The 13,714-nt window shown below is 40.3% G+C and overlaps 1 protein-coding gene across 42 annotated transcripts in view; it reads left to right on the forward strand.

Moving 5' to 3' along the window:
• Positions 1–13,714, forward strand: part of PCBP3 (poly(rC) binding protein 3) — a 470,825-nt gene that overhangs the window by 252,414 nt on the left and 204,697 nt on the right. For 21 of the 42 annotated variants that reach the window (XM_077119201.1, XM_077119205.1, XM_077119199.1 and 18 more), the window contains 2 exons: positions 398–481; positions 4,037–4,184. The exons of 15 other annotated variants lie outside the window; for them this stretch is intronic. The gene's annotated coding sequence lies outside the window, so the exon portion shown is untranslated. The remainder of the gene's footprint in view (positions 1–397; positions 482–4,036; positions 4,185–13,714) is intronic. 6 more of the 42 variants (XM_077119210.1, XM_077119215.1, XM_077119225.1 and 3 more) reach the window with 3 other exon arrangements.

Genomic DNA, 13,714 nt, shown 5'->3' on the forward strand with positions numbered 1-13,714 from the left:
TCTGACGTACCCTAAATGCACAGTCTCCGGCAGTGTCTTGTGAGTCAAATGCTAAAATACAAAGACCAAGAGTGAGATGTAGCTCATGTCATCCTCTGGGCAAGTGAAGAGTGGCACTGTTGAGTGCCCCAGAGCAGAGGCAGGTGGAGCTCCACCAGAGGCTGGGGAGCTTTAGGGGTGTGCAGAGGAGCAGAGTTGGGGTGTGCCCAGATCTGCACACAGCGATCTATTGTGGCATTCTGGTAGTGCCACATTCCAGTAGGCAGAGTTGTTCTGTGTCCCCCAAATTTGGGGAAGGTAAGGAATTGAGGGCCAAGCAGGATGTGTCTGTGTGCCTTAAAATTTGCCTTGTTGAGTTCTGTGGGTAATTTGACAATTTTCCCTTGCTTTTTGTTAGATGGACAGTGTTCTCACCCTCGGGGGAAGCAGGTGGGCTGGCATGACAGGCTTCCACAGGCCGGGAGAAGGAGACACTCCCAAGGTACTCTCATCTACCCCTACTGGTGACCTGCCTGCCTGGCCCCCCCTGTTCAAATGATGGCTCACCTGTGACCCCTGCCTCTCCTCGCTCTGCTCTGCCCACTTGTGCCCACCTGTGTGCCCAAACTCAGTGCCTGTTGGTTGATGTACCTCAACCCATATCTTGACCCTCCTTTTTCCCCCCAGACTCGGAACTGACCCTGACTTCTGGTTGCTCCCTTTGCTTGACGGTTTCCTTTGGGGCTCTTCCTCCTGAATTGCTCCCTGATTCCCTTTAACCCTTTCCACTGCGGGAGTCTAGGGACCCCCCATGACAAGGGTAAACGTGTACCTGTCGGTGGTTCATGGCCTCCTGGGTACTGACCTGCTTCTTTGATTATTTCCTAAATTTAACCGGGTGAATTTGTAATGACTGGAGATTATTGTGATTGTTAATTTTCATCTACCCAGAATGTTAACTCTGATCGGCCACATGGTAATCCATGGCAGGTTAGAAACATAATGAAGGTAATGAGACATTTCAGATTAGTGCTGATTGAAGGAATAATTCTAAATGATGCTGGAAGAATTGAATTGTTATCTCTGATTCAATAGAGCCATTCAGAAAATGTAATCAAACATGTGCTCTGGGCCAGGCAATGGTTCCAGGGCTTGAGATAGATTCATCCATGAACAAAACCAACAGAGTCTGTTCTCAGAGACAGAATTAAAATTAATTCTGTAGAATTAATATGTAAGAAGACCAGAAGGCAGTGAGTTTAACAAATGTCAGCCATGGTAGAGCCCAGGAGTGTGAGTGAGTGTTTAGTGGGTTATCAGATGGGCCTCTTTGAGAAGGTGTCTTCTGAGTAGTGAGGGGCTAAGCTGTGGCCAAGGCCGAGCATGCTGTGGTGAGGGGATAGCCAGCCCAAGAGCTGGGGTGGGGGGAAGAAGCCTGTTGAACAGTAATAAGAGACCAGCGTGACCAGAGCAGAATGGACAGGGGACAGCAGAAGACTCATCTCTGAGAGGCAGTGGACAGGCTGTTTGTGGCTTCGTGGCTACCTAAGCACTCTCGCTCCAGTGCATTTTGAGTAGAGGAGGATCTCAACTGAAATCAGGTTCTTACAGAATTGCACTGTTGTCTGGGCAGAAAACAGACCCTGGGGGACCCAGGGAGGAAGGAGTGACTTGGAAGGAGGCTCTTCCCTGAACCCAGGGGAGGGGGGACAGTGACCAGAACTAGGTATTTGCAGAAGAGCTGGTGGGGTCTGGTTGGACTTGGGACATATTTTGAACGTAGAGCCAGTGAGATCTTCTAAGAGAATGCAGTGGCCAAGGCATGGGAGAGAGGAGGCAAGGGGAGTGCAGCCTGGGACTGAAATGCTGGAAGATGGTGGTGACTTCACAATGAAGGGAGGAAGACTACAGAAAGGGCAGGTTTGGGGTAAGGTGGTCAGTGGCTTCCCTGTTGTCATGCCAACGTGAGATTCCAGATGTTTGGGCAGAGCTGTCCCAAACACAGTTGGAGTGATGAGAGATGGATTGGGAGACAGATTATGCACATGCGTTTCTGAGTTACTGGCAGATCACAGGTGTCAGCAGAGGAAAGAGTCCAAGCTGAGGCTCCAGCCCCTGAGGCCGAGATGATGTGAGGAGCAAGCCAGGAAGTGTAGGCAAGCCTGCCCAGTGAGGGAGGAAGAAAACCACAAGACCCAAAAGCCCAGTGGAGAACTGTGTTGGCTGCTGGGAGGGTGGAAGGGAGAACTTGGGATCAGCCATGGCGGCTCGTGGAGATTATTGATGCCTTGAGCGGTTTTGGTGGATTGTGTGTGTGTGTGTGTGGGGGGGGGGTGGTTAAAAACAAAAGTGGGTGCATGTAAGAATGAAGGGCAACAGAGGAATTGGAGCAGTGAGTATAGCTATTTACAAAGGGCAGTAAAGCAATAAGGGAGAAGCAAGGCCAAAAGAAGTTTTATCTGAAGGTGGGAGAAATGGCTTGTTTTTCTGCAGACAGCAGCGATCAGCAGAGCTGCGGGTGAAGGCGGGTTTGGGGAGCACTGCCTCGAAGGCTCGTGCAGAGGTCCTCATCGCACAGGAGCCGGCTGGAGGCAGGAGTTCTCTATGGCTCCACGGTCTCAGGCCATTAGCCGAGGGAGGAAGGGGGGACGTTTGAAGACAGCAGGAGGTACAAAGTCTGAGTTGATCTTTGTGAGACTGCCACTGCTCACCCGTTTTTTTGCAAACTGAATAAGGCAGTTTCCTTTGGCTTAACTTAAGGTTTGTGAGGGTGGGAGCATGAGGGATGCGGGAAGTGCAGTGAGATGCCCGGGGCTGGCCATGGCTTGGGGCGCGTGCTCGGTGACTTCGTGTTCTTCCACACGGTGCAGCTGCACAGCACATGCAGGGCTGGAGGAGCGCTGGACTGCAGCAGGACGCTGGGTCTGTCAGGAAGGGGCGAGGGAGCCTGACAGGGTCCAGGAAGCCAAGTGTGAGGGTGGAGAGGAGGTGGGGGATTCGTGGCTATCTCCGGGCAGAGACTAGCAGTGCCTTGGGAGGTGGTTTTCCATTTGGTGGTTGTCCTAAATTAATCTCCACCGCAGTAGACTACAACTAAAAAGTTTGGATACAACTACCTTTTGACGTTAGAGAACAGTCCTTGGTTTCCACATTAACTGTAATCAACCAGTTTAAGTGCACTGTAAGTTTTATGTACTGGCACAGGGTAATTACAGACAACAGGGAAATTGCAGGGTAAGTATTCAGCAAAGACAAAGCAACTGCGTAGTTGGTGCTGTCTCCAGAAGGAAAGGGCACACTTTCTCTTTGGGCAGGGTCTGTGAGGTTGTTCCCACAGGAGTGGGTATGCACTTTGCTCCCAGCCTCCCTCTCTTCAGTGGTTTCACCAGAGTCCTGCTTGTCTGTCCCCAAGGCCGCTGGCCAGAGCCTCTGCAGGGGACCCTCCGGGCAGACAAGCTGACAAGCATGGAGGCCATGCCTGTGGTTCCAGGCCCTGGCTGTCACAACCAGTTGTATCAACAGAACTTTTTTTTTTTATTATTAATTAACGGAAAAAAAGAAATTAACCCAACATTTAGAAATCATACCATTCTACATATGCAATCAGTAATTCTTAACAACATCACATAGATGCATGATCATCGTTTCTTAGTACATTTGCATCGGTTTAGAAGAACTAGCAACACAACCGAAAAAGATATAGAATGTTAATATAGAGAAAAAAATAAAAATAATAATAGTAAAAACAAAACAAAACAAAACAAAAACCTATAGCTCGGATGCAGCTTCATTCAGTGTTTTAGCATGATTACTCTACAATTAGGTATTATTGTGCTGTCCATTTTAGAGTTTTTGTATCTAGTCCTGTTGCACAGTCTGTATCCCTTCAGCTCCAATTACCCATTATCTTACCCTGTTTCTAACTCCTGATGGTCTCTTATCAACAGAACTTTTTAAAACGTATTTCTAGTCTCTGGGTAGTTTATAGACTTGTTACAAGACAAAAACCTAAATCGGGCATTCTTTTTCAAAAAGACAATACAAATCGTTCTTCTAGGTGGTTGTCTGAGAATATTCATCTGTCGCCTCTACCACAACCCCTGGAAAAGACAAACAGTAGCAACAGCAGAAATCTTGGCGCATGAGGAATCAGGAATAACTGCAGTAAGAGTACCGGACATTAGTAACTGCTGAGGTAAAAACAGGTACATATGAAAGCAAATCGTCTCGGCATATCTGTGGGCTGATGCAGGTGGGCGTGCAGGTCCTACCCTCTCAGCTTGGGGCTGGGTGGGCCATGGGCCACGTGACTCAGAGCAGAACATCTGCCAGCCCCACTGGGCCCTGCCCTGTGCTGTGCAGCAAGCTCCTGGGTCGTGCGCCTGACGCAGGCACGGAGTGTGGGTGCTGCGTCCCGGCCAGCTCAGGGACCCTCTTCCCCTAGACACAGCCACCAGAGGCAGACTAGAGTGAGACAAGCAGATGAAACCTCAAGAGCAAGTGTGCATGTCGCCGAAAATGCCGCACATTTGAAGAAAATCAGCCGCCGATGAAAGAAGCGTCAAGTGACACAGAATGAGGATACTCAAGAAAACAGACTTACTCAGATAGAAGAAATATTGAAACTTAAAAAGAAACAGCTGAAGATTTTGGACAGTAAAAGTCAGTCAACATGCACCTATCAGATGGCTTGATGAGCAGAATGGACAGATGTGCAGGGATTAGTGATGGATGTGCGAGCCGAGGGGATCAGAACGCAGCCCACACAGATAGGGAGACGGGGCACGGGAGGCCCCGTCTTCTGTGGCAGGGGGTTTTGAAGAGAGAGCAGAGAAGATTAGGGGGAGGATAATGACTATGAGAAAGACATTCCCAGAGCCAGAGAATGCACCTGAAGGCCAGTGACTGCTACAATACAGGACACGCTAAAGTAAAATATAGGGTATTACCGACGAAGAGAAAACTCCAGAACTGTTCAGTAGGAGGAGACAATCGAGGTGGGGACCAGCTTTTCTGCAGAGGTCTGGTTAACCATTGGAATCCAACTTCTCTATGGCAGAATTGTAGTCTAGAATTAATTGGAACAGTATTGTCAAAGTACTTGGGAAAAAATTCTTTCAACCTGTAATTTTAGACATAGCTAAGCTGAAATTCAATGAAAGGGCAAAGTAAAGGTGTTTTCACCTTTTTCTTTTCAGGGACTCAGAGTTTTCCAGCCTCTTTCCTTTCAAAATAAGCACTTTGGTTATACTATGGCAAAGTAGAAAAAAAAAAAAAGCAATAAAAGAGGGCAATATTTGACACCAAAAATAATAGTGAGGAAAAATATAGTATAATATGTAGCTAGCGCTAAGTAATTTTTGATGCACAATGTCTGCAGATTAACACACGTAATATTCTAAATGAAAATCTTAGGCATGTTTATATAGTAATGGGAAGGAAAAATAAAAATTTACTTAACTTTTAGTCCTTTTCAGGGGAATATATAGATACTACTCTAACTTATAGTAGATAACATGTATTTAAAGGTTTTAACAATTTAAAGGGAACCACCAGAAGAATAGGTACAGACTGTGTAACTTCTAATCATGTAGAGGAAAAGTTCTGGAACAAAGAAAACTTGATCAGTCCACCAAAAGGTAGAGTAGAAAGGGGAAAACTTAGCTATTGTTAAAAAATATATAAGGTAGGGACTTCCGGAGAAGATGGCGGCTTAGTAAGACGCGCGGGTCTTAGTTCCTCCTCCAGAAAAGCAACTAAAGAAACAGAAACAATACGAAACAGCTCCCGGAATCACGACAGAGACCAAAAAGACAGCGTACCCCATTCTGGAACAGCTGAACGGGCAGGGAGAATCTGCTGCAGTGAGCTACCCGAGGGGCGCGCATTTTCCCGGCCGGGGCGGCTGGCGACTGGGGTCCCCTCCACGCACGTGGGTCCCCGGTCTGACTGGGAACGTTGGATAGCGGGGCCCTCCCGTCACGCTTGGCGTTTTGGGCCAGCTGGGCAATTAGGACCGGCACTCCCCCAAGCCAGGGCGGCCGGCGACACCCCCCGCCCTCCACGCACGGTTTCCCGGGCCGACTGCCGTGCAGACAGACGAGCGCCACGAGCGCCACCTACTGGGCAGGAAAAGAAAAACAGAGCCCAGAGATTTCACAGAAAAAGCTTTCAACCAGCTGGGTCCCACACCCAGGGAAATCTGATCAAATGCCCAGACACCAGCAGAAAATAATGGATGATGCTCGGAAAATTGAAGATATGGCCCAGTCAAAGGAACAAACCAATAGTTCAAATGAGATACAGGAGCTGAGACAACTAATGCTGAATATACGAACAGAAATGGAAAAATTCTTCAAAAACCAAATCAATAAATTGAGGGAGGACATGAAGAAGACATGGGCTGAACAAAAAGAAGAAATAGAAAATCTGAAAAAACAAATCACAGAACGTATGGGAGTGAAAGACAAAGAAGAAAAAATGGAAAAAACAATGGATACCTACAATGGTAGATCTAAAGAGACAGAAGCTACAATTAGTGAACTGGAGGATGGAACATCTGAATTCCAAAAAGAAACAGAAACTATAGGGAAAAGAATGGAAAAACTTGAGCAGGGGATCAGGGAACTGAATGACAATATGAAGCGCACAAATATACGTGTTGTGGGTGTCCCAGAAGGAGAAGAGAAGGGAAAAGGAGGAGAAAAACTAATGGAAGAAATTATCACTGAAAATTTCCCAACTCTTATGAAAGACCTAAATTTACAGATCCAAGAAGTGCAGCGCACCCCAAAGAGAATAGACCCAAATAGGCGTTCTCCAAGACACTTACTAGTTAGACTGTCAGAGGTCAAAGAGAAAGAGAGGATCTTGAAAGCAGCAAGAGAAAAACAATCCATCACATACAAGGGAAACCCAATAAGACTATGTGTAGATTTCTCAGCAGAAACCATGGAAGCTAGAAGACAGTGGGATGATATATTTAAATTACTAAAAGAGAAAAACTGCCAACCAAGACTCCTATATCCAGCAAAATTGTCCTTCAAAAATGAAGGAGAAATTAAAACATTTATAGACAAAAAGTCACTGAGAGAATTTGTGACCAAGAGACCAGCTCTGCAAGAAATACTAAAGGGAGCATTAGAGTCAGATACGAAAAGACAGAAGAGAGAGATATGGAGTAAAGTGTAGAAAGAAGGAAAATCAGATATGATATATATAATACAAAAGGCAAAATGTTAGAGGAAAATATTATCCAAACAGTAATAATACTAAAAGTTAATGGACTGAATTTCCCAATCAAAAGACATAGAATGGCAGAATGGATTACGACCCAGCAATACCACTGCTAGGTATCTACTCAAGGGACTTAAGGGCAAAGACACAGACGGACATTTGCACACCAGTGTTTATAGCAGCATTATCTACAATTGCAAAGAGATGGAAACAGCCAAAATGTTCATCAACAGACGAGTGGCTAAACAAACTGTGGCATATACCTACGATGGAATATTATGCAGCTTTAAGACAGACTAAACTTATGAAGCATGTAATAACATGGATGGACCTAGAGAACATTATGCTGAGTGAGTCTAGCCCAAAACTAAAGGACAAATACTGTATGGTCCCACTGATGTGAACCGACATTCAAGAATCAGCTTGGAATATATCATTGGTAACAGAGACCAGCAGGAGTTAGAAACAGGGTAAGATAATGGGTAATTGGAGCTGAAGGGATACAGACTGTGCAACAGGACTAGATACAAAAACTCAAAAATGGACAGCACAATAATACCTAAGTGTAATGTAACTATGTTGGAACACTGAATGAAGCTGCACCTGAAATATGGTTTTTTGTTTGTTTGTGTGTTTGTATCTTTTGTTTTTGTTTTTTTTCTTTTTCCTTTATATATATATATATATATTATTAGTATTATTATTTTAATTCTCTTCTCTATATTAACATTCTATATTTTTTTCTACTGTTTTGCTAGTTCTTTTCCTAAATCGATGTAAATGTACTAAGAAATGATGATCATACATCTATGTGATGATACTAAGAATTACTGAGTGCATTTGTAGAATGGAATGATTTCTAAATGTTGTGTTAATTTCTTTTTTTTTGATTAATAAAAAAATTAAAAAAATATATATATATAAGGTAAGGGTTTGTACATATTAGTTCAAATATATGTTTAAAATTTTACCATTAACAGACAGAACTCAGATTGTCTTTAAAATGACATGGAAACAAAAAATAAAGGGATAGAAGATAACACTAAGCAAATGCTGACCATTGGAAAGGTGCCCTAATAATATTTTCAAGAAAAGGATGAAAGCATTGAGCGGGACACAGATATTTCATTTTCATAAGTTATAGTTCTCTAAGAAGATGTCAAAGACACAAACTTTTGTATATACAGGTACATAACTGTGAAGTTTATGAAAGAAGAACTTCTGAGAACATGAGACGGACAAATCTAGTACCATAAAGGAAAACTATAACTGACAAGTCAAGAAGATAAAAAAAATTCATAAGATTACTGTGTTAGTTAGATTCAGTTGTCAACTTGGCCAGGTGAGCATACCTAGTTTTGTTGCTGCGGACATAAGCCAACAGTACGTGAACCTCATCTGTTGCCAATTACATCTGCAGTCAGCTAGGAGGCGTGTCTGCTGCAATGAGTGATGTTTGACTTAATTGGCTGGTGCTTAAATGAGAGAGCTCAATGTAGCACAGCCGAAGCAGCTCGGCATTCGTCATCTCAGCACTAGCAGCTCAGCCCAGGCCTTTGGAGATGCAGAAAGAAGTTACCCCGGGGAAAGTTGTTGGAACCCAGGGGCCTGGAGAGAAGACCAGCAGAGACCATCTTGTGCCTTCCACGTAAGGAGGAACCTCAGTGGAAAGTTAGCTGCCTTTCCTCTGAAGAACCAACAAAATAAATCCCCTTTTATTAAAAGCCAATCCGTCTCTGGTGTGTTGCATTCCAGCAGCTAGCAAACTAGAACAATTACTAAGAATTCAAAATAGAAAATCATAAACAGAAAATAACCACAAAATGAAAGTCAAAATAACCCAAACTCCATTGTAAGTTTGGAGATTCTTAAATGATGTTAAAGAAAGCATACACTGTTTTAAAAGTAATGAAAATGAGAATACTGCACGTCAAAATATGAGAGATACTTTGGCCAAAGCAATTTTCAAAAGAAAATATTGGAAAACCAGAAACATTTAAAATAAATGAACTAGCCATTAGACTCTAAATGTTAGAAAAAGAATTATAAAATAATTCAAGAGAAAGTAGGAAACAACAAAGATAAATGTAGAGATGAATACAAATAGGATATGAACTTATTGCTCAGTTCAGTAAATTTCTTAAAAGGACCAGTAGAGTACTTACACCATTAACAATTTTGATCAAGGTGGTAAAAAGGCACTGCTGTTTGCCCTTTAGTCAAAGAAATTTGAAAATCTAAATGAAATTAATAATTTTCACAGAAAAATGTTGAAAGTCCCCCAGATCATTTTATGAGCTCAAAAGTACTGTAATATGAAAATTCTGCAATTAAAAAAAAAACTGTAAAAAACCAAAACAAAACTGTAGGTAACTCTGCCTTCTCAACACAAATGTTATATAAATCACAAATAAAACCTAGCAGATTAACTCTGATTATACATTCCGTTTTAAGTATATATTTTTTACTTTAAAGTTTTCTTGAATTATGGTAGGTAGTTTTTGCTCTGTGTTTTGATCTACTTTCACTCTTTGGGGTTCTGTTCGTTTGTGTTTGCTCGTCTTTAACTTGTGTTAAAAAAAAAAAGAAGATGCAACAAAAAGAAGGTACTCGAGGAATCGTGCGTACCCATGCTCTATAGCTAGTGCTTTTCTTAGATTACTTTCCTTGCTTTCTTTGGTTTAGAAATTTTTTCTCTTTTCTAAATCTTATCTGTTGTGTTTATTCCAATCTTGTGTCTTATAATTCCATCTTTATTTTTGAAATAGCTTCTTTTATTTCTAATTCTTTCCTGAGTTCTATGACCTGATTTTTTTTCTAACATTTTTTAATCATGAAGTACAACATACACAAAAAAGCAATACATTTCAAAGTACAAAGTACAAAGTGACAAGTAGTTAGTTATAGAACAGATTTTAGAGTTTGGTATGGATTAGCTTCACAATTTAAGGTTTTTCCTTCCAGCTGCTCCAAGACACTGCAGACTAAAAGAAATATCAATACAGTGATTCAGCAGTCATGCACGTTTGTTAGACCCGACCTTCTCTGTGTAACTCCACCACCACCTCTGATCTTTCTCCCACTCTTTAGGGGTATTTGGGCTGTGCCCATTTTACCTTTTTCATGTTGGAAGGGGATGTCGATAATAAGGGTAGGGAGATGGAACTAGCTGATGTTCTGGAGAGGCTGGGCTAGGTTTCAGGACTTATCTGGTCCAGGGACCCATCTGGAGGTTGTAGGTTTCTGGAAAGTTACCCTAGTGCCTGGAACCATTGTAGAATCTAATATAACACACTAGGTGTTCTTTAGGATTGGCAGGAATACTTTTGCTTGGGGTTTGGCAAACTGTGGTAATTAAAACAATATATAGCTGAAGCTTGCATAAGAGTAGCCTCCAGAATAGCCTCTCAATGCTATTTAAGCTGTCTCAGCCACTGATGCCTTAAATATGTTTAAGGTCTATTTCTTTTCCTCCTTTTGTTCAGAAAGCATTATTGATTCCATGGTGCCAGGGCTGGGCTCATCCCTGGGAGTCTTGTCCCATGTTGCCAGGGAGACTTTCACCCCTAGAATATGACCTGATTTTTTAGTTTTTCTAATTCTGATTTATATTGTTTTTTCTTCCTTTTCTTGTATTATTATGTTAATATCTTTTTAACTAGTTAAAAAAAATATGAGATTATAGTTTTTAAATCTTTTTCCTTAGCCTGTCTTCAGGTGTGTGTTTATTGTCTGTGGGATGTTACATTGTTTCTCATTCTCTTCTGCCTTAAAAAAAAATTTTAGGAATGTTCCATGTGCTCTAAAAAAAAAAAAAAGGTGTGTTCTGCAGTTAAATGTGCTGTATATGTCCCTGATAATTAATGGCATTATTCATATTTTGTGTCCTTACTGGTTTTGTTTGTTTCCTTGTTTGCCAATTTTGCCAGTTCCTGAGAGGGGTGTTTGAAATTTTTCACTAAGATTGTGGATTTCTTTCTTGTAGTTCTGTGCAATTTTTGCATCATTTGTTTTGCGACCATATTGTTAAATGTATACAAATTTAAAATGATCTCTCACTGGTATATTGAAACTTTTTAATCTAAAATGTCCTTATTTACATCTAGATTTGTATTTTGCTAATATAGTGACTGTATTTGCTAATATAGTGACCATCTTTCCCTGGTAATAACATTTTCTTCCCAGTCTTAGTTTCAAGCTTTCTGTATTATTACTTTTGAAGTGATTTTCTTGCCATCTATAGACTACTGCTGCTTTTAAAAATTTCTGATGAGTGTTTATTTTAAATGAAACATTTCGCTCCTTTTCCTTTTATGCAGTTACTAATATGTTTGGTTTTAAATTTAGTATTTTATTTTGGCCTTTTCTTTGTCCTACCTGTTACAGTTTTATTTTTCTTGCCTACTTGCTTTCATTTTAGTAGGGTGATTTTTTTGTAAATTTCACCTTTTCCCCAACGCTAATCTGGAAGTTATACCCTCTGTTTTCTGGTATTTCAGTGGTTATTTCATAAATTCCAACATGCATCACTAGTTTGTCAAATTATAAAAGTAATAAATACATTTACTCTCCTCTCAAATATACCAGGTCCTTAAAAGTAATTCCGTTTATGTACTTCTCAAAGTACATACTACTATCATAGGATTGGATTTTACCTTTTTAATATCATGAGTCATAATTTATATTGTTTTATGTAGTCATAGTGTTTATTTAAACTTCCACATGCGCTTACCTTTCAATTTTGCTCTTTATTCCTCTTGCATCCTAGATCTCCTAGGGGTCCATTTTACTTTTACCTGAAATACTTTGCTTAGGACTTCCTTTAGAGTCTAGGGTCTCTTGCTGGTGAGATCTTGTTTTTTTATATGAAAATATAAATTTTCATACTCATTTTCAACAATTATTTTTACTCAGTAGAGAATGTAAGATTGGTACTCTTGCCCCAGCATGTTTTTTTTCCTACTGAGGGTTCATCTCTTAGGCTAACCACTGTTCCTTTGATAATAGTGTTTCTTGTTCTGATAGCTTTGAAAATATCTCCTTATTTTTGGTATTCTGACAATTCACTATAATGGGCCTGGGAGGAAATTTCTCTTTATCCTGTTGAATCTCTGGGTTGATGGTTTTCATTAGTTCTGGAAAATTTCTAGTCGTTATCTCTTCATATGTAGCTTTGGATTCTTTCTATTCCTCTTCTTTATATCTCCCGTTGAATGTATATTAGTTTTCCTTACTTTCTTTTCACATTTCTTAACTTCTCTTCTGTATTTACCTTCAGATAGTTACTCTCTCCCATTTTGATTAGTTTCTTCCAACCTGTATTTATCTATGTGTAATCTGCTGTTATCTTACAAACTGAATTTCAGTATTGTTTAGTCTTCTTTCCTGTACATTTTTGTTTTTGTTTTTATTTTATTTTTTTACTCTTCTAGTTCATTTTAATGGCTTCCATTCTTTTTAGGTGTTTTCAAGGTTAATGTTTGTTTGTGTAAACATGCTAGGCATAATTATCTTTTATTTTGTACCTTTGCCTAATAATTCCATTATCCGAAGGTATCTATTCCTATCCACTTTTACTGTCTGTGATATCTGCTGGTTCTTGTTCCTAGTACCTTATTTCCTTATGGTAAACTATTTTTGTTTTTGTCTTTAAAAATTATTTGCTGGCACTCTTTTTGTATTTATTCAGGTGCCTTGGGAGATTGCCAATTAGTTGAACCATCTTAACCAAGTTCGTGACTTGAGGTTTTCTGGACTTTCTAGAAAGTTCTCAAACATTTGGTCTCAGGATCGATGTACATAGTTAAAAATGATTGAGAGCCCAAAAGGTTTATGTTTATATGGATTATGCCTAGTGATAATTAGAATTTGAAACAGAAAAGTTTAAATATATATTAATTTATTAAAAATAGTAATAAACACATTACATGTTAATATAAATACATTTTAATGAAAAAGCTATTATAAAAAGAAAAAATGAGAAGAGTGGCATTGCTTTTTATATTTTTGCCAATTTCTTTAATGTCTGTTTAATAGAACAGCACTGGAAATTCATAACTGCTTCTCCATACAGTCTGTTTTATATGGTATTTTAGTTGAAATTTATAAAGAAATTGTCCTTACACAAATATGTTTTGGGAAAGGTAGGAGTATTTTAATGGCCTTTTTAGACAATTGAGGCTGCTTCTTGATATGACACCAAACTCTTAAGTGGCAATTTCTTAGTTGCAAAGTGGACTATTCAGCCTTCTCAGTGAACTTTTTCTTCTCTGTTATGTTAAAATCCATTGGTCTGTCTTGGGCTTTGAGTGGATTGGATCTCTTACCCATTCTGTAGCATGACACGAATGTGGCTCTGGGGCTCCGATTTTCCTTTACTTTTCTGGCTCCCAAATGTCCTTGAGATTTTGCACTGGCAATTTCTTACAAAATTACCAGCTATTTAGAGTTTCCAAGGAAATTAAAAAATCATTCTCAATTGTCTTCAGTGGGATTATTT

The sequence above is a fragment of the Tamandua tetradactyla genome, chromosome 10 (assembly GCF_023851605.1).
Source record: "Tamandua tetradactyla isolate mTamTet1 chromosome 10, mTamTet1.pri, whole genome shotgun sequence".
NCBI lineage: Eukaryota > Metazoa > Chordata > Mammalia > Pilosa > Myrmecophagidae > Tamandua > Tamandua tetradactyla.